A 26,316-nucleotide genomic window follows, 5' to 3' on the forward strand; every position below is an offset into this window, starting at 1 on the left:
TTGTTGATTTGTGAATGAATAAATGATAATCCATGTAAATTTATGGATAACTTTGCCGAAATACGTCACCAGAAAATTTCAGACTTTAGATTTTACTAGAAACACTGTAGAATCCTCGTCCAAAGTCGTATTTTCTCGGTCTGCGTATGTATATTCAATCCCAGGAAATTTCCAAGCTTTTCTAAAGAATATTTTTTAATTTTGAGCATTTTTAGGGCCTGAAAAAGGCGAAATAGTGAACTTCCAGGAGACCTTCAGAACTTTTCCAGGTTGCATGTTGTTCGATGTTTTGGCCACATCTATTAGCTCGTTCATCCAATTTCTATGAAATTTTGATATGTTGTAGACAACATCCATACGAAGAGAATAGTATATGACCCAACCTTAAATTCCTTAATAATTTCTCCCAGTTCGTGTTTAATATAGGGCAATGTAGAATCTCTCCAGATGAGCTTGTCTGAAAAACGTGTTTCATGGCTTCTACACTATTTGCTCATGTTTTAGATACATAGTAAAGAACTTAGATGATGTTAGTTCACTTACATGCTGGATTTTTGGTTGTGTTGGGTTTCCACGCTAATATCATTCTAATCCCATGTAATCTTCACATTAGGTGTCAAATGCTGAAGTTAGGAATAATGGATCCAACAATGATGACTTAAGCAACCATGGAGCCGTTGATAATGAGACCTCCATCCCTGTACCTCAAGGTCATGTAAAAATTGTTGTTGATGCCGTGGAGGTGACTGAAATTCCAATTGTGCGTGAGATGGTGGAACACGAATCGATAATGGAAGAAGCTGCTCCAACCGAAGTTGTTCCTATGATTGCTGACGTTGTTCCAGCGACTGAGAACTGGATAATAGTGCATGAGTATCCCAACGCAGGGACTGCTTTTAATCCTCCATTTGGTGATATACTCCCATATCACAGGTTTCTTGGTGTATTTAGCGTTCCCATCGGATATGCTGCTATGTACAAGAAACCGTGGAAGATGTATGGGCACATCGTCGTTACCAAGGATCCGGAGCATAGATATTTCTTGACGAGGCAAGTAGAAGTCATCTTGCGTGTTATAAACGATATCCGTATCACATCTAGAAATACTGAAGAAAGATGAAGAACTTGGCTTCAATCTGAAGTGGCTTCGTCAAAAGATTGATGCTATCAGGAAAGCAGTGGAAGGTGACACTCCTTTCACCACCAGCGATGCCGTGTTGAAGAAGATGGATGAAGCTGTTGAGATGACCAAGAAGCTGGAGGCGGAGGAAGCTGCTTTGCAAGTTTTGGAGGATTCAGAAAAGCAGAAATCTTATTTTGCTGACTTTCTTTAGTTTTCTTTCCATGATATCTTGAACCTTGGACTTATGAGAGATGCGAGGTTTTATTTTGGTTTTGATTTCTTGATTGGTTTTGGATTGTGAAATCGATCGTCTTGACCAGTGGACCGTCAATCCCCAGTATTTTGTTAAGTTTCTCCCTTTCGTTTTCCCTTCTTCTGGTGAGACCTAGATAGAGGACCCAGGTAGAAAAATTGATATAAAGACCTAGGTGGTTGAAGTTGGAGGTACCTTGATGAAGAATTTAGCGGAAGGACCTGGTGGACATCGATCGACTGTGGAGCTTATGAATCCCGTCTAAGAATTGCTGCTTGCATGTTGTATTCTCTGGAAGCTGTAGGAACCTCATACGACGTCGTAATTCGATGCTTGACCCCAACTTTTGAAGCTAAGAGACTGAGTTATCACATGAGAAAAGTATCACTCAATTTGGAGTTGCAGAGATCAGCCAACTAAGCGTGCACATTTGTAATTTGTAATCCCGTACAAATTTTTCAGATGTCGTAGACCTGACGGTAAAGGCCATTTCTTTCAGTTCGTATGCCCCATTGATGCTCCCTTTTGGTATGTTGCAGAAAAAACATAGACGAACATATTTCGTTGAGGAAGTATTGTCCCATTCCTCACCCATTGGTACGTTTTTGTAAACCCATGTCCTGGAGCATGTCGTATCTCACTTGTAGAGGCGATGAGAACATCTTGTAGAAGATTTTGGTTTTGTGCCCGTCCGCCGGGAAAGCTTTGGGAAGACGTTCATGTTAGCATGTTTTCATGTTTACACATTTTGATATGAATCATTAGAGCTTGAAGAAGTATGATCCATAGAGAATGGATAGTTGATGAAGTTGGATGTTGCGCCCGAGAGTGATGTTGAGATTACAACTGGAAGTTATCCATAAATTCTTGTTGATGCCGAGACCGTGAATAGAGTTCCTCCACATGATGATGTCGATACTATGATCGGAGTTGATACAGAGACCGAAGATGATAGTCTTTGCTCTTCCGTCCATTGAGCATGCACGAACTAATTGGTGAGTTGAGCATTCCTAAGATGAAGGTGTATTAGGATTTCAACCCAAATCCTCCTGTTATGACATTACTGTGAAGTGGCTTCGTCATGGAATCGATGTTGTTGCGGTAGATAACATCATCAGTCTTCATTTTGGATATGATTGGTGAAGAGAGGAAGTTCCCCAGTCGTGCAGGGGCTTTTGATGTAGAGAGGTTCCGTTTGACGACATTTCATGGAATCACATTAGGTTGCAATGATTTGTTATGTGGATAACATTTTTTGAAATATATTGAATTGATATTTCCAATAAAATCAAGTCCCCAGTGCATCCCTCATTCACTTAGCAGGGTCGAAGGAGTTTGTAGCATCCATTGATGAACGGTGTTGCATCTACTTCAGAAGTCTTATCATGGGATAGTGAAGGCTTATCAATTGTAATTCAGCTATACTTTGATTGTGTCGGTGTTGAACCGGTGTGTCACGTCGAGATATTGTGTTCAAGCTAGAGGCGTTATTATTGAAGGTGTAATCTTTGATTGGGATTACATTTCGAAGGCTTCTTATGTGCTTGAGCGCTGAAGAGCCGAATGTCTTATGCTTGATCGTCTCGGCTCCGTGTATCTTCTGTCGATTCAGCATTCCGCTGCGAGGGATTCAATATTTGTGCAGACATCAGAGATTTCTGATTTTGTGGAACTCGTGGACATTCCTGCAAGTCTATGGAGAAATTCCCAAAGTGTTCTTTGCCATGCTTCTGTCATCTCTCAGTGGTGAATGTCACAGTGAGATGCTTGATTCGAAGCGTGTCAGGTTCAACCACTTGGTAAAATATTGCTGGAGTGAGATTACACACTCATAGAGTCTTGTAATAGCAGAGATGCTAGCTGAATTGAGTCCCCATGCTAGAATAACATGTGAGGGAATGAAAGACATAGACATGGAAGGAATGAGACTTGTATGAATGTGAAACCTCTTGATGAATTTCTATGTATCTTTTGCAGGTTATTGTTTTAACCTCGTCAAATTTAGAATTCCTCCAAGTGCTCTGATGATGGAATGTCCGCCAAATCTTCTGGATCAGAACTTTCTTTGGTGGAGAGATATGCAACAAAAGACGCTTTGTTTGTAGTCTTGTTTTCAGCATGGGTCCATGCTATCGCGTCATATCTTGGATTTTCCTGATTATATGAAACTTGTTTTATGTTCAGGTTGAACGTATTTTCACCTTGAGAGTGATGTAGACATAAGCATCTCTGAGTGTTCCTTCATGGTCTCTGATTGAGATGGGTGCATGAGTAGCTTTTTGTCGACTGATGCCTGTGAGTCTGAGGGATTTCAGTGGAATGATGTTGATATAAGTGTCAGCATCGATCAACATTCTTTTGAATTCATTTCCTCTAAGATGGACTGTGGTAAGAAGTCCCCAGTCATGCATCTCCTTGTCTGTGGCGGGAGGTTCTGGAGGCACTTCTAGAATATGATTCAAATCCGTAAACATGTCTCCCTTTTGAGCCTTTAACAGATAAAGCAATTCGCATACATGCCTGACTGAACTGCTTCTTTGACTGGTTGTTCGGAGATTGTGAAAGTTCTGATTGGAAGAGGGTCTCTATGTACTCTTTCAGTCCCCAAGTTAAGTTCCCCATATCCGACTTTTTCCTTGAATATGCGCTTCAAGATCCTGCAGTCGCTGGTGGGATGATTGACGAACCTATGGAAACGGCAGTAGCGAGGGTTCTCCATTTCTTCTTCAGTTGGTTCTTTTCTGATATATGGCAGCTTGATTGCACCATCCTGGAACTAGACATCCAGTAGTTCGATCACCTCTTCGATGGAGAAAGGGAAATCAGGTTCTGCTGGATCTGCATTTCGAGTTGGAGCTTGTGCATCCCAGATTTGACTACCACTTTTTGGGTGATTTCGGAGGAGCTATAGAAGCGTGCTTGCGTTGTGATTCGACTTTCTGTTTGCTCCTTTCTGTAACAACATTTGTGGAAGGCTGGAGATTGTACTGATTGTTCACTAGGCGTCGCATGCTTCGAGATTCCTCGACCTTGCAGACTTTGCTCCTTTTAGTAAAGCATTGATCATCGCTTGGATGCTCCATGGAGTTATGAGAAAGTATAGAATCATAGATTCTCCAGCAAGGCTCTGTAGATTGGGATCATTCCGCTGTGTTCATGCTCTCCTGGTTCCTACATGAATCACGTATTCTCGAGCGTTCCCGGTTCCGTTGTATTGTGTGGACGTTGGGGAAGTGTAGCTCTTTGGGAGAAGAATTATTTGAGTAGCAGCAGGATATGGAGGTTGATGACGGTGTACATATGGTGTCTTGTCTTTTCCTCGATCCTCCATGAAGCGTTTCATTTCCTCACGAGTGATAAAGCCTGCAGGTTTCATTGTTGGAGGGTTATCTGCAGCCTTGTGGACTTCATCATCATCTACTACATGGATTAGAATGACTTCAGGACCAGCGGTCGGAGATGTTTCTTTGGATTTTCCTTTCTCCTGAGCTTTCCCTGACATCTTGTCAGTGGGAGTTTTGAGATAATTGCACAACTCTTTCTGAGTGGTGGCCATGTCAATCTGATTTTTGGCGAGAGTCACTTGCACCTTCATGAGATCAGCTACGGTAGGTGGATTCTCCCTGACTTCCTCAGGACGTCGGCCGAAGAGAGGTTGATTTTCGTTGTTGGTGTGAGGAAGAGTATTATCACCACTATTGTTGTAACCAGGAATGGTTTCTAGAATACCACCATTGTTGCTAGTGCTAACGATGTTCGCGTTAGGATTTGTAACTGAACCTGACCTAGGATCAACCATTTTGCGAAAATGTGAGATTGCAACCGAGAGATTAATCTCCCACTGTGGTCTCCAATCTGTAGATGGGGAAAAACGAGCTGCCGTTTTTTTGGGAAAGTAAGGGTCAAGCGTGCTGTCGAGACTCCTCAGCCGGGTAAAATGTTAATCCTAACACAGATGCACCGCTGCAAAGGGGGTGCTTAGATTCGGCAAATCAATCTGTATGACTCCGGCCTAAACCAAGACAATGGCCATTCTAGAGTCAATTCGGTCGCGAAGAGGGAGATGGGCTGATATGTAGGAGGGAAGCTGAGAGTTGTGTGGGATCAGTGATGATCAAGGATTGTGGGTGTATTGAAGGTTTCTGCAATATTGCTGAACTGATGAAGTTGAGTTCTGTGAATAAGTTTATATTGAGTTGTTGACGGATAATCGATGATTGATGATATTTGATCAATGATATCCTGATGTCCTCGATTTAGACTTATTTTTTCATTGCAAAAATAATGTACCACCGATCCCTGTAAGTGTGACGGTTTCTTGAGTGAAAGCGTGCGAAAGTGGGAGATCTTGGTAAAGTCAGTTCCATGTCGTGCGGAGACTTGACTGATCGTGCACCCACTAGTTTGCTAACTCTTTCAACTGTTTACACGACTTACGCACATTTCTCGTTGTGGATGAATCCACGTGTCGTAGACCGCCAAACCAAAACCCTAAGTGATATCCCCCCATTTGTGACGTGATTGATATTTCACGAATCGTGGAGTCTGCAAGGCAGACGTGTATCAGTTGGTCAGTTGTTGACTGATTTAGACTGTGAGTCTAGTTTTGTTGAATCGAGCATAAGTGGTGAATGCTCAGCGATTCATGGATTGAACATGTAGTTCTCTGAGATGTCAATGAATTACTGACTAGAGCGACTGAGCAAGTATTGCTCAACTCAACGAATTGCCGAATATTGAGAGTTTTTCGAGCAACTGAGAAAGTATTGCTCAATTCGAAGAATTGCCGAATATCGAGAGTTTGTCGAGCAACTGAGCAAGTATTGCTCAATTCGACGAATTCGATAATTTTGGTGTGCAACTGAGCAAGTGTTTCTCAATTCAACGAAATACTGATTATTGGTAATTTGACGTGCAATTGAGCAAGTGTTTCTCAATTCGGAAAACTACTGATGAATTACCGAATATTGATGGTTGGATCAATATTCGAGCAACTGAACAAGTATTGCTCAATTCAAAGAATTATTTACTGGTGCCATGACCCAATAAAATATTAATCAAAAATATTAGTGAATTACCGAATATTATTAAATTGGATGTTGATTGCTGAATCAACATAATTTTGTGTTTGAACTTGCTCAGAATGGTGATTCGTGGAGCGTTTGTTCGAAACCCTAATTTTTGATCAATCCTTCAACAATTGATGAATTGCTGAAAATTTGTCATGAGTGAAGATGGACCGACCACATGGGATGATGGGCGTCCATGTGATTCCTAGTGCTCGAGTGAGCACGCACCAGGGTTCTCAGTTTGAGAGTTGGTGAAAGAATGATGATTAAATACAGGTTTCATCATTTATTGAAATATTGATGGATTCAACATTAGGTGATAAAACCTAGGTATGAGAGATGATGACCGACCAAGAGACCAAGGGACCGGCTCTTGGTGGTCACTGAACCAGTTGTTGGTCATTTGGAGAATCCCCCAGTTGGTTGGAGAGAGTTCGGGCCCAGTATGAGCAATTGAGCAAATTAGGTCAGAATTATGAAAACATGTGGGACCGGCCTTGTGCAAGCCCTAGGAATGACCCTGGTCGGTCATGAAGGCGTGCAAGTGTTTCCGTGGTGTCCGTGTTTCCATACTGAAGGTTTCAGTATTTTCTGATGCGCGTTCGAGCAATATCGTGAATTTTCAGAAGAGTTTCATCTTGATTGAGAATTCTCGATTTTTGTTGGAATGAGCATGTATTCTCAATTCATAAATATTTTGAAAATATTAAAATAAAAGTGTTTCAATATTTAAAATTGTCGCGAGAGGCTAGCCAGTCGTGTGACTATGTTGGCTTTTGGTTTTTCGTGAATTGAGCAATATTTGAGAAAATATGGAGAAATCATGAATTTTGCTCAAACCCAGGAGTTTCATGAATTGAGGAAAATAATAATTATGCAAGATTAGGGATTGCAAGGTGTGGGACCGACCATGGCTAGGGAATGGCCGGCCAGCTAGGCTGCCCGGTCCCGCACACCTTTCATATTTTATTATATTTCATGAATCCTTGAAGTTATGGAGAATCCACGAGTTTTTGTTGAAACAGAGGAGTTTCGTGAGATTAGGGAATAATAATTATAAAAATCTAAGGATTGTGTGGTGTGGGACTGGCCACAAATTAGGCATGGCCGGACGGTTAGGTTGCCCGGTCCCGCACACCTCTCCTTAGTTTATAATATTATTTCGTGAATCCACCAAGTTATGGAGAATTCACGAGTTTTGCATAAACAAGGAAAGTTGCTAAAACCAAGGAGTTTTCGTGAGTTCACGAAATAACAAAAAACAAGGAAAATAATGGGAGATCCACGAACCGACCATGGCTAGGGCATGGCCGGCCGGCCGGCTGGTGGGCCAGGCCTTGGGCGCCTCTTATTATTTTATTAATATTCATTGTTTTCTCCGTTTTTCGAAGGATTCCTCATTATTTCATATTTTTGGTCACTCGTTCGTGCATCCGGGTGCTCAATCGTGCATCATTGTCGAGTACACTTGCACCATTTTTGTGGGGATTACTCAGTGATTGTCCATATGCCCGGTTGTTGGGTATTTATTACCGATTTATGAAATTCAGTGGAGAATAATTCATGAAACTGAGTAATAAGATAAGTAGTTATTTATTATCAATCCATAAAATCAGCAGTGGAATGGACTATGGATTCAGAATAATAAAATGATAATTTCATCACCATCTCATGGAATCGCAGATTTGACCATAAAATCAGAGTAATGAAATGAGCGGTGATATTACCATTCCATGGGACCGTGGTGATTCAACCATGAAATCGGAGTAATATCTATTACCATTTCATGAGATCATCCATGGATTCGATCATGAAATCGGAGTAATAAAATAAGTGGTGATATTACCATTTTATGAGATCAACCGTGGATTCAATCATGAAATCGAAGTAATACATTTATCTATTACCATGTCGATCATGAAATAGGAGTAATGAGATAAGATAGATTATCTTCTAGGAATTCAATGGTGAATATGACCTAGAATTTAATCTCTTGCATATAGTCAGTAAATCAACGAGTGTTGCTAATGTCCCGGAGACGTTTTGCCCTCTCAACATTTCATGTATGGAGGACCGCCTGAGTCTATACACGGGTCTCTCTACATAGTCAAGAACAATGAGTATCACCGTCCTGAAGACGTTATTGCTCTCAATCTTACGGAGAACCGCCCAATTGTTCTTCTATATAGAGGCGAATTCCTTTACGTAGTCAGGGAACAATGAGTGTCACCGGCATCCTGAAGGCGTTAAGCTCTCAATCTTACGGAGAACCTCCCAATTACGTTATTCTACATAGAGTCTATGATGAAATGCCCGGTGTCAAACGCTCCAGAGAGGCCTTTCGAGCGACATATGCATCATACTTCGTAAAACACGAAACATCACATGGATCCCTGAAGCCGTGTCAGAAACATGCAGTATCATGATTTTACGGTTTTGACCTTTGTTGAAAATCCACCGTCTACAGTTGGCATACTAAAAATATCTTTGATAAAGTGTAAGAGCATCGTTCCGTGGAATTTACAAGTTTTGTTATCTCAAGCTTGTTGTCAATGTTAGATGCACAAAACTATATCTTGATTTCAAGTCTACTGAAGCCAAGTCTCGGATGAGGATTAGAGCATGATAGTTGAGTATCAGATATCACTGAATTTCCCTCGAAGATTGAAGACTGAAGAACAAACGAAGACATTTGCGAGAACTTCATCAACAAAAAGGTATGTGAAGACCAACCTATCCTATTTACTCATTGTATCTACCTTTTTATCTTATGAGACATTTTTGTATGATTTAAGAAAATTTAATATTAAAATAAAAAAAATTGAGTTCAAGCTTGTCTTGGTTAAACTCTCGAAATACGATTCAAGCAATGGATGTTTATAGATCCTTAGCAATCTTAGTTAGAACAATTTATGGTTCACAAACTATTTTTCTTCAAGATGAAAAACGGACAAAGAAAACAGTGTATATTATATATGGCTACTGTAATGTTTCAAATTTAAGAATGAGAGAGTTTCATAACTGCTTGGCGCAAGGGGTCGACCTGAATTCCGCGAACTTTATAGGTTTGCAAACCTGGATTGCACCCCCTTTACATCTGAGTTCGGGAATATGGGAGGCTTGCAAACCAGGCTTGTATACACCTATGATATGACTTCGCGAACCGGTAGAGGTTTATAAACCTGTTTTGCATACCTCTTGATCCTGACTTTGTGAACTGTCAGAGGTTTGCAACCTGGTTTCCAAACTTATCCAGTTATATTTTAGCAGAAGCTCACGGACTATCTTACATGACTATGTTCGTTTTTTCTACAACTCTCATAGACACTTCTAAGGCAACTTTATTCACAGAATCACTTTGGGTTCGTGGATCATTATTTAGTTTTGAGTGTTATTGAACACCGTTACTGCTTGTAAGTTCAAAGGCTTACTTAGCCACTATGGACTATCGTTGTGCACGGTTCCAGAACTCCGGACCATAGTGCATATTCTTATGCGTAAGTTAAGGAGGACTTTTCACATGTTCACATGAATTGAGAAATTACAAATTTCTCCACGTCACAGACTTTGTGATTTCTCAAGATAGGTATCTAATATCTTCTTCGACTTGTTTGGATTGTTCTTGAGAGGTGGTTGGTAATTAGGCTTCTCTTTAATAAGAGTGTACGTGTTCAAGATTCATGAGTATTGCTGGAATTTGTCTAATGGAAACATATTTTCAAACCTAGATTGAAATATTTCAAAAGGAAAGTTAAATATGCTTGTTTTTTAGAGGCAGATAGACATCAAAAGCCTTCACTGAGGTTGAAGCAACTCTTAGGCTGTAATGCACGTCAGCCAAAATATGGTTACTTGAAATCTGAGAGAGGTTAGAAGTCAGATTCTAGGGTTTCTGAAAGTGAGTTACGGGAGGTTGAGCACGAACAGTCTTTGCCTAAACCACGCACAGTGGTCGTTCAAAGGCTGCTTCAGTCATTGGGAAGAGATTTAGGGCTGGTCTTAGGGAGGGAAGTATATGAAGAGAGATATCAGGGAATTATAGGGTTTGAAGAAGAATTACTCTGAGAGGTTATGAGAAAGATCTGTCTTATAGATGACCTATTTATAGATAGATTCTCTAATCTCATGTCGGTGAAGATAGGGATTGATTGACGTACCATGTGGAGCAATTCTCACGTCTCTTCATGAATAGATAGAGATAAACTAGATTGAGTTTATCTCATTATTCCACCGCCTTTACTCTCTTCTGCAGTGAGAAATAAGCCGAGTATTTCTCACATGTGCCGTAGACTGCCAGACCAAAACCCTTATTGTTATCCCCCCCATTTGTGTGAAGCTGAGTCAGCCTTTGTGATGATGTGTTGAGAGAGAGAAATATTCTCTTTAGCTGAGTTGGCCAAGATAGAGAGATATTTTCCGATCTGTAAGAATGACTAGGATGATTCACGTGAAAAGGCATGAGATGCCCCAGAATTCGTGTGTCGAGTCTGAAAATGAGACTCGATTCTTACATGAGGCTCGTGCCTATCATGGGGAATATTCAACTTTTTTCGAGATTTCCCGAGTTTTGATGGGAAAAACGTATGGAACGAAGAGACGATCGAGCGATCGAAGACTCCTCAACCAAGCAAACTTCCTAACCTCAAACAGATGCACTGCACGGAGCGCTTTTAAGTTCGAGAGATCAATCTGTAGAACTCCGGCCTAAACCAAGTCAATGGCCATTCCAGAGTCAATTCGGACACAAAGAGGGAAGAAGGTTGATTTGTAGGAGGGAAGCTGAGAAGTGTGTGAGATCAACGGTGATTTGTGAATGTGTTTTGGGTTTCTGCAAATGATGAATAAGTCTGAATGATTGAGAGAGTGTTTCTCACACGATGATTCTTGGTTAGACGGTGGATTGTCTGTTCAATATCTCGTGGATTTCTGTGTGTTTTTCTTACCGTTTTTACTTCTCCTATGTTATTCAATCATGGATTCAGAGACTTATTTATATTGCTGGAAAGTGTAAACACATTGATCTCCAGTAAGTGTGACAGTTTCTCGAGTGAAAGAGTGGGAAAGTGGGAAATCGTGGTTTCACCAATTCCTCGTACGTGAGAGGGTTGGTTGATTGTCCACCCACTACTTTGCTAACTCCATCAACTGCTTGCACGACTTACTCACATTTCTCATCGTGGATGAACACACATGTTGTAGGCCTCCATACCAAAACCCTAATGGATATCCCCCATGTGACGTGATTGATTGTCTCACAAACGTGGATTTGACTAGTCATTCGTTTGATTTGATTAGAGGATGGGTCTAAGTTTTGTTTAGTGGAGCATTATAGTAGAATTCTATGACTCATGAATTGAACATGTCTCTTGGGACGTGGTTCTCTGAATAAGTGATGTTGATAGTATTGCTCCAGCAATTGATCGATAAATTACTGAATATGAATCGAGTGTCTGAGCAAGTATTGCCCATTTGATAAATTACTGAATATTGATAACTGGATCAATATTCGAGCATTTGAGTAAGTATTACTCGTTCAATGAATTATTGAATATTGATAGTTGGATCAATATTCGAGCAGATGAGCTAGTATTGCTCATTCGATGAATTACTGGTAGTGTGACCAAATAATAATTAATTAAATATTTGTAGCTAGACCGAATATTATATAATTAATTTAGATGTTGATTGCTGGATCAATCATAAAATTATTAGTGTTTGAAATTGTGATTCAGCGAGCGTTTATTCGAAACCCTAATTTTCGATCAATTGTTCGTCAATTGATAAATTGCTGAAAATAGGCTATTAAGTAAAGGAGGGACCGACCACATGGGATAATGGACGACCAGGTGGTGCTCGAGTGAGCGTGCTCCAGGGTCCTTTGCTGACTAGTTGGTGAAAGAACGATCAAATGCTAGTGTTGATCATTTATTAGAATAACACTCGAGCGAGCGTTAGGTAGTAAAACCTAATTGTGGATAGGTGAGGGACCGACTAAGATAAAAATAGATTATCTTCTAGGAATTCAATCGGTGAATGTCACGGTAGAATTAATCTATTGTAGAATCAAGATATGATATAGTTGAAGCATCATACTCGTTCTGAAAGGTGCATAGTCAGGGAACAACTGCAGCGTTGTTAACCTGAAGGCATTTTGCCATATCAACAGACAATTATGTATGGAGAGCCGCCTGAATCTATACACGGTCTCTCTACATAGTAAGGGTACAACGAATGAGTGTCGCTGACATCCTGAAGGCGTTTTTACCTCTCAACAAACAATTATGTATGGAGGACCGCCCAGTTGTTCTTTTATGTAGAGGCAGGTCTCTCTATGTAGTCAGGGAACAACGAGTGTCGCCGACGTCCTGAAAGCGTTTTGCCCTCTCAACGAACAATTATGTATGGAGGACCGCCCAATCTTTCTTCTACATAGAGAGGCACGATTAAATGCGTAACATTGAATGCTCATCTAGTGGGAGGCCTTTCGAGAAACATATTCATCATGGATCTGAGAGGTACTCGATCAGAGATCGTGAAAACGGTTCACGGATCGTAAAAATACAAATCGTCACATGCGTTTCTGAAGCCGGGTCAGAAACATGCAGTATCATAATTTTATGATTTTAACCCTTGCTGAAAATCCACCATCAACATTAAGTCTCCTGTCTAGTGAGGGACAGTCATATTCCGCAGTAAGCATTAGATGGTGATTTTCCAGTTAAACGATATAAGTAGTCGGACTTAGTCGTACAAAGGCATTTTCAGAATCCTTGATTTCTCCAATGATGTCATGTACGAGCAAACCATAGGTAAGGACACTGACATGTGATAGAGTGTCGTCCCATGGTTACGGAGAGACGAGGCACTGCTGATTTGGATGGTCAGACGCCCAGTTTTGGTCGGTTTAGCGTTTGCGGGCCCAGGCCCAAAAAAAGAAATCTTTGTTTTAAGAATATGCGTTCGTTCGTTAATTTAAGAAACAAACCATGATCCCTATCATAAGAGAATTTTTTTTTTTTTTAAATCTGTGAGATTTCACAAAATGGAATAAACTCTCGTTTCAAAGGTGGATGCTCGTACGAGAGAATTTTTTTTTTTAATAGACATGCGTCTGTTAGTAATAAAAAATTTTGTCCATGAGCTTTCATGAATTTTTTTATTTTGGATATGTGAGCTTTCATAAATTTTTGAAAATATACTCATTTCAAAGACAAATGTTCGCGCGAGGGAGACAAACACATATATTTTTTCCTACGTGAGTTTCACGTCAAAATGTATTTTTTTTTTTGTAAAATCAATGTTTTGATTTTGAACAATTGTTGAAAGTAGATAATTATTCACGGTGAAATAATGTCTGCATGTGATTTTTCACAATTGTAGAATGGACGTCTGTCCAATTTTTGAAAAACCAGTGAATGTTCACACAGTAAAAATTTATGTGAATCAAATTTTGATTTTCAGCAATTGCTAGAAGTAAACAATTTTTTATAAAATATTGTTTGTAGGGATTTTGTGATCTGATAGTGTATGTACAAAACCAATGAGTGTTCACCCAGTGGAGTCGCTCACAGGTTAAAATTATGTGAATTGTTCACATGACAGGAGTTTCGTGAATTGCTCACAGTTTTATGAAAATCATGTTATGATTTCAAATAATGAATTTTTTATTCGTCTCTGTAGGTTTGAAGAGACGAACAAATTATAGGGGTTTTGCATCATAATCACTACAACTAGTGAAATTGTAAACAGGTAAGAGCTGAGAGTTACCATTTTAACGCATATTATGGCCTATTTGTTTTGACTCCGCGTTTTTGGAAGCAGATAATGGGAGCTCCTGGTGATGACTATGTCTATGACTCTTCCGGGAAATGTTCGAGAAACATCAAACCACAGATGAATAATTCAGGGGACTCTCGTGTGGAAGCAGATCAAACCTTTATAGGTGCTAGAAATGGTACGTCTCTTGCTCATCTGAAGATGAAAATCTTGCAGCTTATCGGTAGAAAAGACAGCGAGCCCATCAAGCAAGAATGGCAGCTGAGGATGAAGTTCTACCGCGTCCTGATGGTGTAGCTTACGATTTAGATGCTGAGGAAGTTGAATCTGTATGGAAACCTTCTGAATGTAGAGTTAAGCCATATCTACTGGGTATAAGAGCTGATCGGTTGACCAAGGAGGACTCTGAGGGAGAGCTTGGAGAGAATTCCATGGAGGATGAAGATCGTGAATCCGATGATGAATTTGATGACTCTGATGATTAGTCTTACTCGCAATCCTTCTGAATATTGATTGTTTTATTTCACGTTGAAGTAGAGATTTTTGTGATCGTTTGAGCAATTTAATTTCATGTGTAGAAATTATAATTCCTCACGGGCTATCGTCTGTTCTCCCTTTCAACTGCAAGAACGAATGACCGTCTTTAATTAGGGTATGTGTTAAAGCATTGCTTGGTCGAACTTGCATGCGTTGCTATCTCAAGCATGTTTCTCAATGTTAGTGATCAAAGCTATAAGTTGATTTCTAGTCTACTATATCTAAGGTCTCTGACTAGGATAGAAAGTATAGTTGAGCTCAAGAACTCCACGGAAATCATCATACAAGACGAAGGACTACTCAAAGAACTGGTGGATCTTCATCGACTAAAAGGTATGTGGAGACTTGAACTTGTCTATCACTCAAAAGTATATTTATCTCCTATCTTGAGACAAAAGTCGTTTTGCTATATAGACTTAGATTATACACATTTGGTATTTCGAGCCGAGTTTACCTCGCCTATCTATTTCTCTAAATATGTGTTGGTAAAGCTTAAGCTTTAGCCAAGTTCATCTTTACCTAGTGACGAAAGTCATGTTATGTTTCAACCACTTTGAAAATTTCTCTGACGAAAAATGGTTTGTGAATAACAACTATAAAACATCCTCTGAGAATGTTTCAATTATTGAAATGAGAGTTTAGACTATATAACCATTAATTTGGAGGATATAAGCATTGTTGTGGAAACACATATATGTATAAGTCCTTATTGATTGAACCTAAGTTTGCGAACTTTGTTGATCAAGTGAACCGAAGAAGTGCATGAGCTAAGTACGTGAACTCAGTCCACGAACTGGCGAAGTTCTCAAACCTGAGAATTTCTGCTGGAGTTTGTAAACTCCATCCGGGAACTTAAGTCCGCGAACTTGAGTAGGTTATGTCTAAAAATGATGTTTAGTGAACTTATCTTTATAAACTAAGGAATGCAATTGCAAACCGTGGATATATAGTTCATGAACCGATTCAAGTGAATTAAATCATTTTTGCTTCAATTGTGTCTTATGTAGTACATGAGATTTCCTTGCAATTTAACAACTCTCTAACTAGTTCATTTGAGTCATTTGAACTAGTTATGGTGAAGAAGAATGTGGTTGATATGAAAGTGATCATATGGCTAACCATTTGGTTAACTATTGTTGAACCAAATAATGTACAAGTTTGGGTACGGTTACACAAGCCCAGGAACGTGCATTTCATTTGTGTATAACAAGCTATGTTTTCGATCTAACGGTTGATAAATATTAGCTTGAATCTAATCAGGTTTTCATCTAAAGGTGAATATTGAATGCTTTGTTACTAAGCTAACATTGATTGCAAACCCTGATTTGAAAGACTATATAAGGGAGAACTCTAGCAACTAGGAAAACGAATCCCCACACATTCTGTGTGATACTAGTTGTGCTAAGCTAGAGTCGATTCTCCTTTAACCTTTGGTTTCTTCTTCAAAACCAGGTTAACGACTTAAAGACTTCATTGGGATTGTGAAGCCATACTGATACTACTTTTCTTGTAGTTGTGTGATCTGATCTTGCTGTTTCTATCGTACGTGTACAATTGTAATAATTGGCTTGAGATTTCTATCTCCGATAGGCAAGATAAAAAGTAATCACAAACATCTTCGTCTCATCGTTTGTGATTCCAAAAAATCTTTTTTTGCTGCGTCGATTAAGATTATTGTGAGGTGATTGATAATACTAGGCTGTTCTTCGGGAATATAAGACCGGTTTATCAATTAGTTCCTGTTCACCTTGATTTATCAAAAGACGAAACGAAACTCATATGTATATTCGTGGGAGACGGATTTATATATTATCATATACTTTTCTGTGTGATACAGATTTTTTTATTAAAGTCTTCGACTTTGGGTCGTAGCAACTCTTAGTTGTGGGTGAGATCAGCTAAGGGAATCAAGTACGTAGTATCCTGCTGGGATCAGAGACGTAGGAGCATAATTGTACCTTGGATCAGTATAAGATTGGTTGGGGTTCAACTACAGTCCAGACCGAAGTTAGTTTGGAGTAGGCTAGTGTCTGTAGCGGCTTAATACAGTGTGTGTTCAATCTGGACTAGGTCCCGGGGTTTTTCTGCATTTGCGGTTTCCTCGTTAACAAAATTTCTGGTGTCTGTGTTATTTCTTTTCCGCATTATATTTGTTTATATAATTGAAATAATACAGGTTGTGCGTCGTTCAATCAATTAGAATATCCGACCTTTTGGTTGTTGATTTAAATTGATTGACACTTGGATATTGGTCTTTGGTACCATCCAAGTTTATCTCTCTTGTATTTAAATTGAGACTCGCGGTTTGCTTGAGTAATATTTAAATCTAGAGATAGAGATAAAAACTCTTTGATATACTTTTTATCTAGATTGAGTCTGACTGTCTAGTTGATTCTCTAGAAAGTATATTGGAGTTTGTCCATACAAATTGCTAAGAGAAACATTGGGTGTGGTTGTTAGACCCCCGCTTTTTCAATTGGTATCAGAGCAGGAAAACACATTTATTTAATACCTTTCAAGTCTGTGTTTGTAGCGATCTGACTCTATGGACAGAGGTGCTATCTCTATTAACGTACCACCAGTCTTCGATGACTCTAATTACTTATGGTGGAAAATTGTTATGCGAGTTTTTCTTCAAGCGCATGATTTTCAATCATGGGTATATGTTGTTAATGGCTATGATCCTCCCGTTGTGGAAGTTGGAAATGTAAACATTCCCAAGAACATTGGTGAATACACCCCTGCCGAGATAATTGCTGCAAAGCAAAACTCCGACGGTTTGAATGCCATCATACATGCCATTACCCCAAATCTTCAGCACCATGTGTCTAATTGCACTAAGTCTAAAGAAGCTTGGGATATCTTAGAAACCATTTTCAAAGGAAATAACAATGAAAAGGAAACTAGGCTTCAAAACCTTAATTCCGATTGGGAAAACCTTCGTATGGAAGATGAAGAAACATTTGATGAGTTTAATCACAAAGTGTCTGAAATTGTTAATGCATCTTTTGCATTGGGTAAGACTATTCCTGAAAAGGACATTGTGATGAAAATTCTCAGATCGCTGCCATCTAGATACGATTCTAAGAAGCATGCCATCGTTGACGGAAATAACCTTGACAATCTTTCTAGAAATAATCTTGTTGAAAAGCTTAAAATTTTCGATCTCGAACTTAAACAAAGAGATAAAAGTCAATTGTTTAGCAACCATGTTGCTACATCTGATAGAAGGTCTCGTCGTCCTAAATTGATTGATGGAAGGGTTGAGAATTGCTTTATTTCTACTCTGTCACTGTTTATACAACAGCTTAAGAAAATTCTTAGACAAAGTAAAAGAAAGTCTCAAAAGAGAGCTCAATCAATCAATAAAAAGGATAAGAAAGTTCAAAGAAACTATGCTGGCAAAATTAGTTTCAAGTGTTGTAAAAGTGTCAACGATACTCATAAAGATCCTGACACAGAGGTTTGTGAGTTAACTAAAGCATGGATGGCTACTCTTGACTATTGTCCCGAGGATGAAGTCTATGAATGTTCTCTTAATCTCTTTGCTGACAATCACATTTTGTCTCCTAATAGTCCTGACTATTCCGTGTTAAGTAACCATATCTCTCCTGAAGTGTTTAAAAGGATTGAAGATCTGGAATGTCAACGACCTTATGCAAGACTGGAGGTTGTCAAACTCAATTCTGATTCTTATGAAATATGTCAGATCTCTTTCATTGAGTCTGTTAAACATAATCAGCAAATTCTCATGACCCTGTATCATTCTCAAGTCACTCTGATAAAAAGGATGATATGGAAAATCATAAGAACTCGCCAAGCTCGTTGGTCGCCTTGTGTGATGATCAGGATCATCTTAAAGATATTATCACTAGAGATCGAAATCAGTTCTCCTCTATTAAATGCTTGAATAGGAGGAAAAATAAATTTTCTAGGAAACCCTTATTGCCTTCAAAAAGGATTTTCAAAGCATTGTATAGCTGGCAAAAAAAAAACCTACAATCAAGGTGTTCAAAACTATGCTAAAAAGGGGAAAGAATAATGTGCATAACTCTTCTTTCCTAAAAACAAAACAGAAACAAGGGACAAAAAATATTTCATCCCCTCATAAGAAAGCTTCCAGTTCTGCATTGGATTGGAACGATCACTTTCTGTAACTTTTTGTTACAATGATTCCTGTCTATCTCTCTTAAGAGAAGAATCATATTTTTAAGAGGGTTGTGATGAATGTTTTGTACCTTTAGGGTTACTTCTGTTTGTTTTTTAAACCGTTTTTTCTCATGAACGGATCCTTTCTATAAGACTTCTTCCGGGGATAACCAATTTATGTTAGGGTATTTGTCAAGGGTCTTTGTTGGAAATTCATTCCTATCTTTATTTATTTTAAAAGATGAAGATTACTCCTCAGTATGAACATTTCATTTATCTCTTCTATCATGTCCTCTTCAAGTCTTTCTAGCAAAGAAAGTGATGTTTGGACTGTTCTTTTTCCCTCTAAGAAGATTCGCTTTGATTCTTCTGACAATGAGATGTGCTCTGACAAACGAGATTCCACCCCAGATGGGAACTCCTCTGTCTCTCTTTTTCAAAAGCTCTCTTTAACCATGAATCTTGTCATGGAACAAATCCGTGCTCTGAAAAGTGATCTCGAAGCTTCTTTCAAGAGACTTGAAGAAAAGATGGATAATCTTGAATCAAGGATTGATCTGATCGAAGATGAGCTTGAGGAATATAGGGAATATGAGAAGAGTATCCAAAGTAAGTGAAATGATTTATAGGAGTTTTGATTGCCTAGTAAATCTTCTATTTTTCTTGTTTCTTTTAGAAGAATAACTAGAGCTTGGAATATCCATTATTGTGATTACACATAGCTATGTCCAATGTTTTCATCTTCATGTTTTTAGATTTATTGGTTTAAATTTTAAATTTGTTTGGAAGATGATTTTTGCAGTATTAATCTTTATGATTTCATATATTCCAATATTGTTATGGGATATGTGTGTTTACGTCTATGAACTTGATTGTCCCATACCTTGTCAAAAGTAAAGTCGTTCGTTAGTTGATATGTATGTATTGATGAAAGAATGAATTGACTTTTGAAAAATACAAAAGTTAAGCCTATTATGTCATTTTTTTATGGAAGATAGGTTAAAATCTTTTGTGTTCAAGGATTATATCTTTTGGATGTCATTGTGCAAATGGTGATGGAAAATAGAATGAACCCTTGATTATTCCACGGTATTAGGTCGATCTCCGATCCCACAAGTTTTGTGTACATACTGTGTTGTTCCATGAGGTGTCTTATGTTGAGCTCTATTGACTGAGTCATTTTTTTGGCATAGTTGTTGTTCCATGAGATACTTTGTATTGAACATGACCAATTAAATTGATTACTTTTGTTATTAGTTTGGTTGTGTATTTCTATTAGATTAATTATGGGTTTTCTTGTGATTAATCTAATTGAGTTTTTTTAAGTCTCCATAAGTTTACTTGTGTTGGGCATTTCCGATTAAGTTCATGGGTTCTCTTATGATTAATTTAATATTTTGGATTCAAATTAATACTTGTATGTGATTTGTTATGTCCAAAGAAATCCTTCTTTTCTTTTTGAAATTAAGGTCGCTCTTGTTGTTCTTTCGGGAATGACATTTTATGGGGGAAAGTTCTTTTGAACTTGTGCTTAATTGCCAAATCTTTGTGGGGAGTGCGGCTATGGAATATTATAGGGGTTATCTTGTATCTTTAAACTCCTTGATGAATGCATTTAGCTTCGGCTTTATGATTGCATCTAAATAAAATGATATATGCTTTCTTTTGGTCATGAAATTTCTCTTTTGGGAATTTCATTAGGATCCTGTCTTGTACCTTTGCCAATTTTATTGACAAAAAGGGGGAGAATTAATATGTAGTTCACACTACAAATACATATGGTTTTCGGATCATTATGTAAAGGGGAGTGGTTTCCATGTGAGATGGAGTATTGACTAAGGGGGAGTGACATATCACCATAGTATTTTTGTTAAAGTTGTGATACAATTGAACTTTGACGCTGTGTTATGATACTATGACACTGTATAACAATGATTGAGAACTCTTGTTTTCTCGTTGTTATAGCTACATATTTTCAACAACGATGATGCTAAACTACAACCTTTGGGATAATTGGAGTACTTGGAAGTGACGAAGATTTCGAGTAATGTTGAAGATTAGCCATGTGGAATAGGAGCTACAAAAGTTTATTTATATATTTTTTTGTATTCCATATGTATTGATAGTTTTGTCACTAAAATTGACAAAGGGGGGAGATTGTTAGATCATTGCTCGGTCGAACTCGCATGCGTTGCTATCTCAAGCATGTTTGTCAATTTTAGTGATCAAAACTATAAGTCTTGATTTCTAGTCTACTATAACTAAGGTCTCGGACTAGGATAGCAAGTGTAGTTGAGCTCAAGGACTCCATGGCAATCATCATACAAGACGAAGGACTACTCAAGGAACTGGTGGATCTTCATCGACCAAAAGATATGTGGAGACTTGAACTTGTCTATCACTCAAAAGTCTATTTATCTCCTATCTTGAGATAAAAGTCGTTTTTCTATATAGACTTAGATTATACACATTTGGTATTTCGAGCCGAGTTTACCTCGTCTATCTATTTCTCTAAATATGTGTTGGTAAAGCTTAAGCTTTAGCCAAGTTCATCTTTACCTAGTGACGAAAGTCATGTTATGTTTCAATCACTTTGAAAATTTCTCTGACGAAAAATGGTTTGTGAATAACAACTATATAACGTCCTCTGAGAATGTTTCAATTATTGAAATGAGAGTTTAGACTATATAACCATTTGGAGGATATAAGCATTGTTGTGGAAACACATATATGTATAATCCTTATTGCTTGAACCGAAGTTTGCGAACTTTGTTGATCAAGTGAACCGGAGAAGTGCGTGAGATAAGTCCGCGAACTCAGTCCGCGAACTGGCGAAGTTCTCAAACATGAGAATTTCTGCTGGAGTTTGTAAACTCCATCCGAGAACTTAAGTCCGCGAACCCAGTCCGCGAACTTGAGTAGGTTATGTCTAAAAACGATGTTTAGTGAACTTATCTTTATAAACTAAGGAATGCAATTGCAAACCGTGGATATATAGTTCATGAACCGATTCAAGTGAATCAAATCGTTTTTGCTTCAATTGTGTCTTATGTAGTACATGAGATTTCCTTGCAATTTAACAACTCTCTAACTAGTTCATTTGAGTCATTTGAGTTAGTTATGGTGAAGAAGAATATGGTTGATATGAAAGTGATCATATGGCTAACCATTTGGTTAACTATTGTTGAACCAACTAATGTAAAAGTTTGGGTACGGTTACACAAGCCCAGGAACGTGCATTTCATTTGTGTATAACAATCTATATTTTCGATCTAACGGTTGATAAATATTAGCTTGAATCTAATCAGGTTTTCATCTAATGGTGAATATTGAATGCTTTGTTACTAAGCTAATATTGATTGCAAACCCTGATTTGAAAGACTATATAAGGGAGAACTCTAGCAACTGGGAAAACTAATCCCCACACATTCTGTGTGATACTAGTTGTGCTAAGATAGAGTCGATTCTCCTTTAACCTTTGGTTTCTTCTTCTAAACCAGGTTAACGACTTAAAGACTTCATTGGGATTGTGAAGCCAGACCGATACTAATTTTCTTGTAGTTGTGTAATCTGATCTTGTTGTTTCTATCGTACGTGTACAATTGTAATAATTGGCTTGAGATTTCTATCTCCGATAGGCAAGATAAAAAGTAATCACAAACATCTTCGTCTCATCGTTTGTGATTCCACAAAATCTTTTTTCGCTGTGTCGATTAAGACTATTGTGAGGTGATTGATAATACTAGGCTGTTCTTCGGGAATATAAGACCGGTTTATCAATTAGTTCCTGTTCACCTTGATTTATCAAAAGACGGAAAAAAACTCATAGGTATATTCGTGGGAGAAGGATTTATCTATTATCATAGACTTTTCTGTGTGATAAAGATTAGTTTTGGGTGAGATCAGCTAAGGGAATCAAGTACGTAGTATCCTGCTGGGATCAGAGACGTAGGAGCATAACTGTACCTTGGATCAGTGTGAGATTGGTTGGGGTTCAAATACAGTCCAGACCGAAGTTAGTTTGGAGTAGGCTAGTGTCTGTAGCGACTTAATACAGTGTGTGTTCATTCTGGACTAGGTCCCGGGGTTTTTCTGCATTTGCGGTTTCCTCGTTAACAAAATTTCTGGTGTCTGTGTTATTTCTTTTCCGCATTATATTTGTTTATATAATTGAAATAATACAGGTTGTGCGTTTTTCAATCAATCAGAATATTCGACCTTTTGGTTGTTGATTTAAATTGATTGACACTTGGATATTGGTCTTTGGCACCATCCAAGTTTATCTCTCTTGTATTTAAATTGAGACTTGCAGTTTTTTTGAGTAAGATTTAAATCGAGAGATAGAGATAACAACTCTTTGACATAATTTTTATCTAGACTGAGTCTGACTGTCTAGTTGATTCTCTAGAAAGTATATTGAAGTTTGTCCATACATATTTCTAAGCGGAATGTTGGGTGTGGTTGTTAGACCCCCGCTTTTTCAGTATGGATGACCTTATCTACATAGCCATAGATTATCAGTCCCCAAATGGCTTAAAACCCTTCAAGTAAGTGTTCCTCCTGTACTTTCTTCATAAAAGTATGAAATTGCTGACTTGTGAATGAATGATTGTGAATCCATACAAATATATGAGAAATTTTTCCGAAATACGTCACCAGAAAAATCCAGACTTCAGTCTTTTAGCAAAATCGTTGTAGAATCTTCGTCCAATGTCATATTTTCGCGATCTACCCATGATTTTTATGCCCCGGAAATTTCCCAGCTTTATCCAAAGAATATTTTTGAGTTTTGGGCATATTTAGGTCCCGAAATAGGCGAAACAATAAACTTCCAGGAGACTTCCGGAAAAGTGTCAGCTGGCATATAACCCAATGTTTTGGCCACATATCTTTGATCGTTTATCCAATTACTGTGAATTTTGGACATGTTGTAGAGGAAATCCGTACGAAGAGAATGATACATGACCCATCCTAAGAATCCTTACCAATTGCTCCCAGCTCGTCGCTTTGTACAGGGAAGTGTAAAATCACTTCAGACATGCTTGCTGTAAAACGTCTCTTTGTGTCTTTAGACCATTTGCTTGTGTCTTGAACGCTCGATGAATGAATTCAATACCATTGATTAATTTGCAACCTTAACCCCTTGGTTGATTCATGACCCTGGTGTTTGCAGTATCATTTGTTTCTGTCAGTCGTAGATGCATCACTTCTGAAACCCTGGTCACGAGACCATAAGTGAGGTTGCTCTCAAGAGGGGATGATGTAATGACTATGGTTGCATATCCCTGTGGTAGCATTCCCTTCACGATGAATGATTAACATAGGAGAGTTTGAGTCCACTGGTCTTGGACTGTGAGACTGATGGTCATGATCAGTGGACCGTCAGTCCCCGGTATTTTGTTAAATCTTTCCCTTTTGTTTTTTATTCTTCTGGCAAGACCTATATAGAGGGCCCAGGTACAAAAAACTTGATGTAAAGACCTAGATGGTAGAAGTTGGAGGTAACTTGATGAAGGACTTGGTGGAAAGACCTGGTGGACATCGATCTACTGTGGAGGTAATAAATCCCGTCTAAGAATTGTTGCTTGCATGTTGTATGCTCTGGAACTGTGGGAACCTCATACGGCGTCGTAATTCGGTGCTTGACCCCAACTTTTGAAGTTAAGAGACTGAGTCATCTTATGAGAAAATAATAACTCAATTTGGAGTCGCATAGGTCAGCTAATGAAGCATGCACATTTGTAATTCGTAATCCCGTACAAAACTTTCAGATTTCATAGACCTGGCGGTAAAGGCCATATATTTCAGCTCGAATGTCCGATTGATGTTCCATTTTGGTATGTTATAGCAGAGGCATAGAATAACACATTTCGTTGAGGAAGCATTGTCCCATTCCTCACCCATTGGTACGTTTTTATAAACCCATGGCCTGAAGTATGTTGTATCTCATTTGTATAGATGATAGGATCATCTTGTAAAAGACTTTGGCTTGTTCCCACCAGTCGTGCAAGCTTTGGAAATACCTCATGTGAACATGTTATCATGTCTACACATCTTTATATGAATCCTTAGTGCTTGGAGAAGTCCGCTTCATCGAGTAACACTTCAGAGAATGGTTAATTGATGAAGCTCTGTCATGAGGATGTTGCTCCTAAGACTGTTGTTAATGCTGAGATAACAATTAAATTTTCTCCAGACACTCTTGTTAATGTTGATACCAAGGACAGAGTTCCTCCAAATATTCTTGTTGATGCTGATACTATGGTCGGAGTTGCTCCAGACACCAAAAAGGCTAGGACCATGATTATCGACATAGTCTTTTCTCCTCCAACCAGTGAGCCTTTGCATTCACGAACTAGTTGATGGGTTGAGAATTCTTAATATGAGTATTGTGAGTTAAACCCAAATTCTCCTGAATATTATGACTTTACTGTTGTCAGGGAATTGATGTTGTTACAGCAAATAGCAGCAGTGGTCTTCATTCTGAATATGACCGGTGAAGAGAGGAAGTTCTTCAGTCGTGCAGGGGTTTGTAATGTAGAGAGGTCCTGTTGATGAAGTTTCATGGAATCACATCAGGTTGCAAATTCCGATAAGATCAAGTCTCCAGTGTATGTTGAAGGAGTTTGTGCCATATATGGATGAATGATGTTGCATCTGCTTCAGAAATCTTATCATGGGATAATGAAGACTTATTGATTGTAGTTCAGTTACACTTTGATCGTGCTGATATTGAATCGTCGTCGACATATTTGTGTTGAATCCAGAGGCTCCATTATCGAAGGTGTACTCTTTGATTGGGAGTACAATTCGAAGGCTTCTTAGATGCTTGAGAGTTGAAGTGTCGTATCCCTTGAGCATGTCTTAGGTTTGATCGTCTCGGCCAAACTATCTTCTATTGATTCAACATTCCTTTCGTTGCGCTAGTGGGATTCAACACTTGTGCAGATATCAGAGCATTCTGATTTTGTGGCACAGATGGATACTCCTGCAAGACTATGGATAAATGCCCAAATTGTTCCTCACCATGCTTGAACATCATATCAATGAATGTCTCAGTGAGATGCTCGATTCGGAGAAGTATCAGATTCAACCACTTGGTAAAATATTGCTGAAGTGATATTACCCACTTATAACATCTTGCAATAGCAGAGATGCTAGCAGAATTGAGTCTCATGCTAGAATAACACGTGAGGAAATAATGACATAGTCACGGGATGAATGAGACTTGCCTGAGTGTGGAACCTCTTGATGAATTTCTATACATCTTTACAGGTTCTTTTTTCAACCTTGTGACAGTTCGAAATTCCTCCAAGTGCTCTGATGATGGAACGTCCGCCAAATCTTCTGGATCAGAACTTTTTTTGTTGGAGATATGTGCAACCAAAGGACGCTTTTTTGTAGTCATG

Source organism: Papaver somniferum, chromosome 2 (genome assembly GCF_003573695.1).
Source record: "Papaver somniferum cultivar HN1 chromosome 2, ASM357369v1, whole genome shotgun sequence".
Lineage (NCBI taxonomy): Eukaryota > Viridiplantae > Streptophyta > Magnoliopsida > Ranunculales > Papaveraceae > Papaver > Papaver somniferum.